Raw genomic sequence first — 10,070 nt, forward strand, 5'->3', positions numbered from 1 at the left:
TGATAAATGCTTGCCTGTGAAGACCTTTCGATGCAATGCAGTGATAACTGCACGTGTTTCCTTGGAGATAACCATGGTTAACAGAAGAAAACTTCAAGCACCACCACCCTTTAAAAGTAACCAGTCTGCTTTTCTAATCAGCGTGACACAGTGATATCAGCTGTCTTGACCATGACCAGATCACTGAAATTATGTTAGCAGGCCATTTTGTGGCAGGGCTGACTTTGCAATTAATCACAATTCATCTGATCACTCTTCATAATCTCGAGTTAATGCAAATTGCCACCATAAAAACCAAACTTTTTGCTTGTCTAAAAACCTTTGGCCACGACTGTACATATAAGATAAATAGATAACAAGCAGACAGGAAATGCAATAAACATTGTAAACTGTACACAACACTATATAGATTGTTTGTTTGTTTGTTTGTTTGTGCGTGTGTGCGTGCGTGCGTGCGTGCGTGCGTGTGTAATGCAAAATGAATGGGAAATGTTGCTAGCTAGCTAACTGCCCTTTTAAAGTAAGATGTCCGAAGTACTTAACCATGGTGACTACTGCTAGGTCTACTAAACTTCTAGCTAGCTAGCTAAGAACTGTATAAATAAATGAATTATAGAGCAAATAAACACATATGTGAATCCCAAAAAATAAACAAACACTGGTTTATCAGCCGATAAAATCTGTAGTGAACTGGTCTGGTCTGACCTTGTTCATGAGCATTGATCAAAGTTTAACCTTTATTGGCTGTCAAAAACCGGTAGGTGGAGTTCATTATTTTAAAGCAGTGCTTTTAATACCATTGGAGGGACACGAAAGTAGCATTATAGCGCACTTAAAGTGGCGTTTTTGGTGGTTTTTGCGACGTATCTTACGGCATAATGAAAAATGTATTTTGCGGCGCAAAAACGTCCAAAACGCCGCTTTTTTCGCCGTTTTACAAATAAACCAAATTTGAGGCAAATTTTGACCACTTTGGCTTTCCATAGAGCACAGCTAAACCGGCATGTACAAATGAGGGGTGCGGGCATGTACGTGCGGGGTAATAGAACAGGGCTTGTGTGACTGGATCAGATCTACCCTTTATTTCGTTTCTACTGGCCACAACCTTTCGAGGGCTCTGTATTCCGCCACACTTATTTTACATTTTTCATTTTCTGTATATCAAAGTTGAAGGTTAGTATTTTAAGTTTTGTTCCTTAAGTTTCTATTTCTATTCTAAATGAAATGGTCTGATCGGTTTAACCGACCAATGGCATGACACGACATTAACATATTCATTCGCGCCGGTATAAGACATGGTAAAGGTAGCCGGTTAAACCTATTAAACGTCGTACCTCACTTCGACTAGTGAAAACTCTTCCTTAATTTATTTGATTTAATCTGAAATGTGTCGGTGTCAGTTTCTGATTATAATTTTAGTTGTTAATTTCTTCTGCGGAGTCACCCTAGGTAAGATGGAAAACTTTACAACTGATTGACTTTCTTCATACTTTTATGCGACGGTATATACATTGTAAAGCAATTGTATAGAACACAATCCAGCATGTTGTGTTACAGATTGCTAATCCATACCTAACCAAAACAGCACATGAGCGAAAGAATTACATTTTCATGTAATATACATTTTATGTAAATTCATGTACATTTTGGAGAAAAGGGATTCAAAAATTGGTAAGATACACCTAACCAATAGATTGCATGAGTGAAATAATTACATCTTCATGTTGGCTTACCTCTCTGAATTATTGTGAGATTTTCTTTAAAGGGTAGCTCTGAGAAAGGATTTTCATTTACATATTAAATTGTCTGACTCAACTGAGGTTACCATTTGAAGTAAGCTGGCTAAGGTGGCATGTACATGGTGAATGACATTTTGTTAATAATGTCGTAACCCCTTCTTCAGAATGCTCAGAAGGGCCAGCCCACATTGTAAAAATTGTATATTTCTTTGATCAGATTTTCTGTAAGTGTGCTAATAGATTTGCATTACAAAATATCCAAAATCACTAGAAGGGACATGTAGGCAGCTATACTAACGAGCAGTTTTAATTCAGATAGAAATGCATCCTGTAGTAAGCAAGAATATTTAAAGTAGCCTATTTGAAGAGGCTGATGTTTTGTTTTTGTTTTTTTACTTTATATAAGGAATATTTGTATTATTTTTTACATCCACTTTTTTATTTCAACTTGTTATGTACATAATACTTCAAAGACAAAGCCATAGTTTAAATGAATAACACAGAACCCATAATTGTTAGATATGCTAGGATATGCAGATTTGATTTGCCTTGGCTCAAAGAGAAAATATTTTATATATGTCTGCAGACAGTGTCACGTGTGTTTCCACAAACAATGCTTGTGTGCTTTCTTGGCTCCATTGCTGGGAATTCATGTCCAGATAATTAAAATGATGTATGATGATTGAGGGCCAGATTTCCCAAAAGCATCTTTATGTTAAGATCAAGAATGAGTCTCTTACTGAACACTCTCCCCTTCTGTCATTTAAGATTTAAGTACTACAATGCTTTTGGGAAATGGGGCCCAAAACAGCAATTGCAATTTCTTAATTGGTGCATGCATATGCCTCCCTAGTTTCCTCCTAGTATCAGTTACTTTTGATTTATTCCATTAAATAATGATTTGAGAGAAATAGATCTCTGTATTTTTGTCTTGCTTGGAAATTAGTAATATTTGGCTCAGTAAAGGTTTTATTGTTTGCATGGGATTTTGTGTTTGGGGATTCATTTTATATATATATATATATATATATATATATATATATATATATATATATATATATATATATATATATATATAATTTTTTTTTCTTTATTTATTTATTTATTTATTTTGCTTTTCAGCTCATCCTCAGATAGTATATGTGACGCCTGTTGACAATCCAACTAATGCAGAGGAGTATCAGTGTGTGACAGATGCTGACCCTGAAAACACAAAATACAGCTGGCAGAGGTAAATGAATATAAGCTTTACCATAAACCCCAAAATTGAAAAAGGTGAGACTGTGCCTCCTTACAGGGAGAGTTTTGATTTAATTTCTTCCGTTGCGTGGCATTTGCAATTGTACTGTAAAGGTACACATAAAGGAATCTGCAGTAGTTTTACCAAAATCCATTAATTTATTTTGAGAAACATTAGTAATTCCCTCGGTAAGTGAACTATGGGCATTTCTATTTCTATTTATTTACCACTGCCTCATGCACACATTAAACTATATGAATTTTTATAGATAACACAATAGACTTTTTTCACTGCAGGTATCATTGTAGAAGATCAATCAACATAATAATTGCTTTTAAAATTCTTCTCAGTTTGAGGCATGTAAAAAAAAAATTTGAACTATGCCTAGTGTTGAGTGATAGGTGACATTATGCTTCATCAGGCTGATCGCATGCTGCTCAGCTTCAGCGCAATGGTCACGTGTCGCTCAGCTTCAGCAGGTTGGTCATGTATCACTCAGCTTCAGCAGGTTGATCCCATGTCACTCAGGTGCAGCAGGTTGGTCACGTGTCGCTCAGTTTCAGCAGGTTGGTCATGTGTCTCTCAGCTTCAGTAGGTTGGTCACGTGTCGTTCAACTTCCACAGGTTGGTCACGTGTCGTTCAGCTTCAGTAGGTTGGTCACGTGTCGTTCAGCTTCTGCAGGTTGGCCACGTGTCGATCAGCTTCAGTAGGTTGGTCATGTCTCGTTCAGCTTCCGCAGGTTGGTCACGTGTCGCTCAGCTTCAGTAGGTTGGTCACGTCTCGTTCAGCTTCCGCAGGTTGTTCACGTGTCGCTCAGCTTCAGTAGGTTGGTCTCGTGCTGCTCAACTACATTAACTTCATTCTGCAATCTCCAATGGAGGTCTAGAGAGGCACGCATGTACTAATATTTTCATTCTTACACACACATGCTCAAACCTTCTTTGCTCTTCATTTCTAGGCAGGATGGGAATTTGCCAGAAGGTGTGAAGGCAGAGGGAAACCGATTGCATTTCCTGAAGTTGAGCTCCGACCTCAATGGTTTGTACATCTGTAAGGCAGTGAACAAGTTTGGCGAAGCAACAGGTTCCCTCTATCGATATAAAAGTTTTCATGAAGAGTTATAACAATGCTAAGTCAAAAACAGGTGTTTTCAATTTCACTAAAATGTAAAAACTTAAGGATTTCTGCCTGATCAAAACCAAATTTCTTTAAAAAAAATGGAGAACTTCAGCTAAATGATGTGTGTTAGAGGTCTGATTTATGATAAATACAATAATTTTAAATTAGCATAAAAATCATGTTCATTTCATAACCACAAACATATGCTTGGAGTTTATTAAACCGTTCCCTGATGCAAAAAAAATTTTTTGTGTAGTAAATGGGCTTTTGTCCGAAGGGATCCCGTCCCTGCAAATTCCACAACAAATGGCAAAAGAGCAGCTTCTTTCTCTCACTCACTGACTGTCTCTCTGTCTCTCTCCAAAAAATATAATAGCATTGTTAATAATGAGATAAGAATGAGATGTGTCGCTTCATTTGTCTTCTGTCTGGGTTCCAAATGATGACAGTAATGATAGTAGTTTGTCCTAAATTCACTCTGTTGTGTTACCTTTCATCGGATTAAATTTTAAATTTGGAGTTTTTCAGTACTGATCACATAGCATTACGCAGACCCTCCTTAGCTTAGATACTCACACTCATCTGTATCCTTAAATGAGTTTTCCCATTTCTACAGTTTTAGGGCTATGGATGCTGCTGAAAAATCATTGTTTCTTACACTCTCTTCAGTACTGATCTCCTTCAACACCTCAAAACTGTACTGAGACTATCCAGCCTATCAGGAGACTAAAGACGTATATTCTTAGCCACCTCCCTCAGTACTCAGCTTTACTGATCTACAAACCACCAACCATGCAGCTGAAATCTCGACTCCCCCCTTGGCTCCATAGCTATTAGAATCATCTGTTCATCATTATGCAGTCATTAGGACTTGCATTAATGGCCTCTTTGTTAATTACTTTGTTAAGCTCAGGTTCATTCTGTCTCAAACCTCAGTTTGCAGTAGACCCAATACCTTGTACCTCCTTGTTTTCACCTGGACATGTTATATGAGTTTAATACACAGTCATATCAGAATCACCAGGCATCACCATTGAGTGAACACTTTTACATTTGGGCTTGCGAAGCAGATGCATGGTTATGGTGGCAATGTTAACCAAGGTTCATTGTCCCTGTTGCCTCCAGTGTGTAAGGGGGAACCGTAATTGGACACTGGAGATTTGGAAAAACGTTGTGTCTCAGATGAATCCAGGTTTATCCTACAAAAAGTGAACTAACAATGGCATACATGCCACCAAATAGAGAACTGCCTCTATCACTAATGTGTCATCTCCTTGAGCTGTTAGCTTTCAGTTCCCCCCAAAACAGATATCTATGTTGTATCATCTGTGCTATAACCTGTTTATGTATCATAACATTAAACTCTGCATTGCTGTGGTTCTCTGGGACTGGAGGTATGCAAGTGTCCTCTAGATGAAAATATTTAGTAGTTTAGGAAAGCAAATCTACTGTTGTTGTTGTTGTTCTTCTACTTCTTCTTCTTGTTCTTCTTCTTCTTCTTGTTTTAGATTAAGCAAGCTTTTGACCTAATTCACTGCTTGTAGTCTCCATTTCGCTTTCTTGCACATTTTGCCATAGTTTACTCACATTCTGTGCACGTGTCCACAGAATCTGTGCTAAATGGTCTAAATTTGTACTATTAGCTTTCAGTTCCCCCCAAAACAAATGCACATTTTGCCCACATCCTGTGAACCTCTACACAGAATGTTTGCTAAATGGTGTGAAGTTGTACTGCAGAAATCACAGCAAACTGATAATCAATCAGGCTCTGCTACATAAGAGCTATTCAGGCTTATACAAAAGGGACAACTGCAAAGCATGCAGCATTAATCACAATGCCTGTACTCATTCATGCACTGCAGCAGCAGCAACAAGTATTCACAACTGATAAAGAAGCGTTTTGGATTCCAAGCTGCTCAATAAGTTTAGCTCATTTATATGAATGTGGTCACACATGCTCCTCTACTATTGTAAGGTGTCTCATTACAACTCAATCACTGTTGGCCATTATTACATTTACGGCATTTAGCAGACGCTCTTATCCATTATCCTTATCTCATTACTCTGTCACTCTTGGCCATCACTTCTCTGTCATTCTTAGGCATGCAGTATTATTTAAGGAGCTGATGATATATAAGCTGTGAAATAATTTTAGCACCAATAATATGCTTGGAGTTTATTAAACCTTTCCCTTATAGAAAAATGTTTTTGTGTAGTATATGGGCTTTTGTCCAAAGGGATCCTGTCCCTGCAAATTCCATAACATACTTTTCAAATGGCAAAAGAGCAGCTTCTCTCTCTCTCACTCACTGTCTCGCTGTCTATTTCCAAAAATATAATAGGATTGTCAAGAATGGAATATGAATCTTCTGTCTGAGTTCCCAATGATGACAGAAATGATAGTAGTTAGTTTGTCTTAAATTCACTCTTTCATTGAATTACATTTTTAATTTAGAGGTTTTAAAAAACCATGCCTTTATATGTGTGTAGGCCTAATATAATTAAATCGAAGTTTCCCAAGATGTAATACACTGTAGTTGAGATCCTGTTACTGATAAGGACTTGTTTACTCACATGTAGGTTATGGAATTTTAGTGTTTATCAAGCAATTTGGAGCTTATATCACTACAGTGGCAGAAAAGATGCAAGACATATGGGAGAGTGTAAGAGAGTGAGATAGTATGTACTAACCGTCAAAATGATTTGTTGCTTGATTTGATTGCTTGATTTGACAGCTGTCAATCAACCCTCCCCCTCAACCCCTCCCCCCAGATATTTATTATATATTTATATATTATTATTATATTATATAAGATGTGACATATGAAAATAAAATAAAACACAATGAGGGATCCTCAAAATAGTTTTATTGACTTTAAAAAAACAATAATTTAATGGAGAAATAATCAAGTGATTAAAGTAAATAAAAGTTTTGAGTCTTAAATGAATACGTATCACCCAGTCTTTAATGTCCACTCTGCTCCCTACCAGTCATGTACTGATACTCAAACATGTGTATAGGTCTCAGTTGTGTCTCTCTCTCGCTCTCACTCACCCACTAACTCAACCATCTCACTCCCCTCCCATTGGCTGATTCTCTAAGAAGTCACACCTCATATGGGAATCCTCTTTGACACCCGCACCGGTCCTTCACTTGAGAAAAAAAAGAGTGCTGAGGATGGAGTTGAGCAAGCTGTTCTGTAAAACCCTTGAAAATAGAGTCAGAACAGTAAACGTTACCGATAAGATCAAATCTGTATATAATTTGGAAAAGCTGATGTGTGTAGTACATGAGTCTAACAGTCAGTGGAGTTCCCTAGTATCAGAAGCCAATAATGCATGTTATCCTTTACATATAATATGTTTGAAAACCCTGATGAATGTAAAAATGGGCATCTAATATGTATATTCACCTGTGTAATAGATGTATGTGTTTTGGAACTAAGTAAAGATGAAAAGGTTGATGCATATAAAACCTTTGATTACATGCTTTAATTTTTAGTTGAATGTAACATAAACATAACCTCTTTTGCTGAAAAGATGCTAATAAAACCATAATCCATTCTAGCACTCTCTTCATTGTGTTTCAATCATTTCGCCATGACTGATCATCTGATGAAAAATATTTACTATACTTCCTCAAACCCCGGATCCTATAGAGGGGTCGAGAGTCTGCAAAAGTCCCTGGTGGGTACGAGCATGGGTATGGATTAATATTTTTCTGTTTCTGAATGTCTAAGGAGACACCTTCCCGAATATATATTATGGGATTTCAATGGGGAAAATATAGATGGGATCTTTTATGAACAGGAGTTGCAAAAGATTCTAGTGGGAAAAGACAAAGCCATTAAAATAGAAAAGATTCTAACTGAAAAAACTAGGAACCGAAAAAAGATGTGCTTGATCAAGTGGGTTGGGTGGCCCGATAAATTTAACTCCTGAATTTCAGCCGAGGACGTCCTTAACATGGTGAAAGGTTAAAGGGGGGGTGCTAAAATCAAAATGAAATTATAATCTAATCACCAGGGAAGAGAGCGGATTCTACCTGACTCTACCGTGCAATGCCTCTAAAGACATTTAATAAGATTTTTTTAAGCTTATAGAGTTGGTGGGGGGGTGCGAGGTCACACTCACTGAGGTGCAATACCCTTACACATGGTACTCACTGAAGGAGTCAGACATGGAAAGTGTCTTTTTTGTTAAACTCTGCAGAAGGAGAAAATGGTGTGGTATTTACATGTTTTTTAAACCATGGGTATTATAATAGTATAGAACATCTGGTTAAGGAAATGAATAAGGAGATAAAAAGTTTAGATCTTGATCTAAAAATAGAAGACCAACCCATGAAAAACAAAATTCATCTGATGACTAACAAACCCTATTGGCTTTGGACTCAAGGAAACCTTTCACACATTCTGGGGATGGATCTTAAACCTGTGTGAGGGTAAAATGCTTAATGCTTGTTTGAAAGAGGAAGTAAGAAATATATGACCTTTGCCCTTGTCTTGACCAGTCTGCAAGAAAGGTGAATAGAGAAGTGATGGAGTATGACAGTTATTGCTTAGCTGTTGCTTGGCAGGGGTGCAGCAGCATGGAGTAACAACTTGTTTTTAGCAGGAAAGAATGTTCAAGGAAGGTTGAGATGCCTGGCACCTGGAGTCACAAGATTAGCGCATGAGACAACAACAGGGAATGATGGGGGTATATGAATTCATGGGAGATATAAGTTTGAGGCTTCCCTCCCTGAGTGCATAAAGGACAGAACCAATAAAGCTTGCTCAACTGCACATCTGGCTCCAGTCCAATTGATTTTTCCTACACAGGAGAGAGAGGCACCTTTACCCGCCGACATTCACCTGGGGTTTTACACCATGTTCGTATATACGGATATTATACAATATCAGAGAGTAGGGGACAGTTTTGTTCCTTTGCTAGGATGTGTACATATAACTAGGGAGAACAACGAAATCAGCACTTTAACGTACGACAAGCCACATTGCGTACCTGTTAGCAAATCTCTCATAAATGACATTACCATTGAGGTGAAATCTGATCAAAACATTCATATACCCTTTCTGTACAGGAAATTTGTGGCAGAACTTCACTTTAGACCCACAAAACACACATTTTGTATCAGATTAAATAAATAAATAAATAAATATAAATATATATATATATATATATATATATATATATATATATATATATATATATATATATATATATATATATATATATATATATAAAAAAATTAAAATTTATTTATTTATTTTTTTTATGATCGGCGCAAGTTACGTGAATCCTCAGGTCTACGTGGACTATTACAAGCACCAGGCGGGGAATGGACTTCCCGGGCTTGCAGGAACCCAGATGATGTATGGTTCCAGGCTCGGTGGTTTATTCAAAGCACTATATAGGATGGCTGTACCCATTATTAAAAGAGGTATCTCTATAGCAAAACGTCATTTAAAATCTGCCACAAAAGGGCTTGTAAGTGATATGGTAAGTAACATAGTCACACGTAAAACGGACGCGCAAGAAGGGTCAGGACTAGCGGCTATTGCTTACAAGAATGTCAGACATCCTCCGGGAAGTAAATAAAAAATGCAAGATCACCAAGAGTAAGGTCAGAGTGAAAAAGAACAGACAAAGAAGCAACAAGCGTTCTTCGTCCTCTTCCTCTAACAAACGAAGAAAACAGAACACATTCTAACGCTATGGCCTTCCTGCATAGTCTATCGACTGAGTGCACCAAGTCGGAACTAGACATTTTCATATTACCTTACACCCAAGCAAATATGGAAACGTACATATACGTCGAAGTCCCACCGCTTTCAGCCATTACCGACAATTCTCCGATCGAATTTTACGTGGTAGGCAATGGTGATGATTACCTGGACTTGAATAACACAGTTTTGCATCCAAGATGTAAAATCACAAACCTCGACGGGAGTAACATTGCTAACGATGC

General features: G+C 37.4%; 1 long non-coding RNA gene across 1 annotated transcript; it reads left to right on the forward strand.

Moving 5' to 3' along the window:
- Positions 1 to 1,326: 1,326 nt before the first annotated feature.
- LOC113590602 lies at positions 1,327 to 6,891 on the forward strand. The gene is made up of 3 exons (XR_004777025.1): positions 1,327 to 1,449; positions 2,862 to 2,970; positions 3,939 to 6,891. It is a non-coding gene; the product is annotated as an uncharacterized LOC113590602 (long non-coding RNA).
- The last annotated feature ends 3,179 nt before the right edge of the window (positions 6,892 to 10,070 follow it).

This window comes from Electrophorus electricus, chromosome 2, assembly GCF_013358815.1.
Source record: "Electrophorus electricus isolate fEleEle1 chromosome 2, fEleEle1.pri, whole genome shotgun sequence".
In the NCBI taxonomy this organism is placed as follows: Eukaryota; Metazoa; Chordata; class Actinopteri; order Gymnotiformes; family Gymnotidae; genus Electrophorus; species Electrophorus electricus.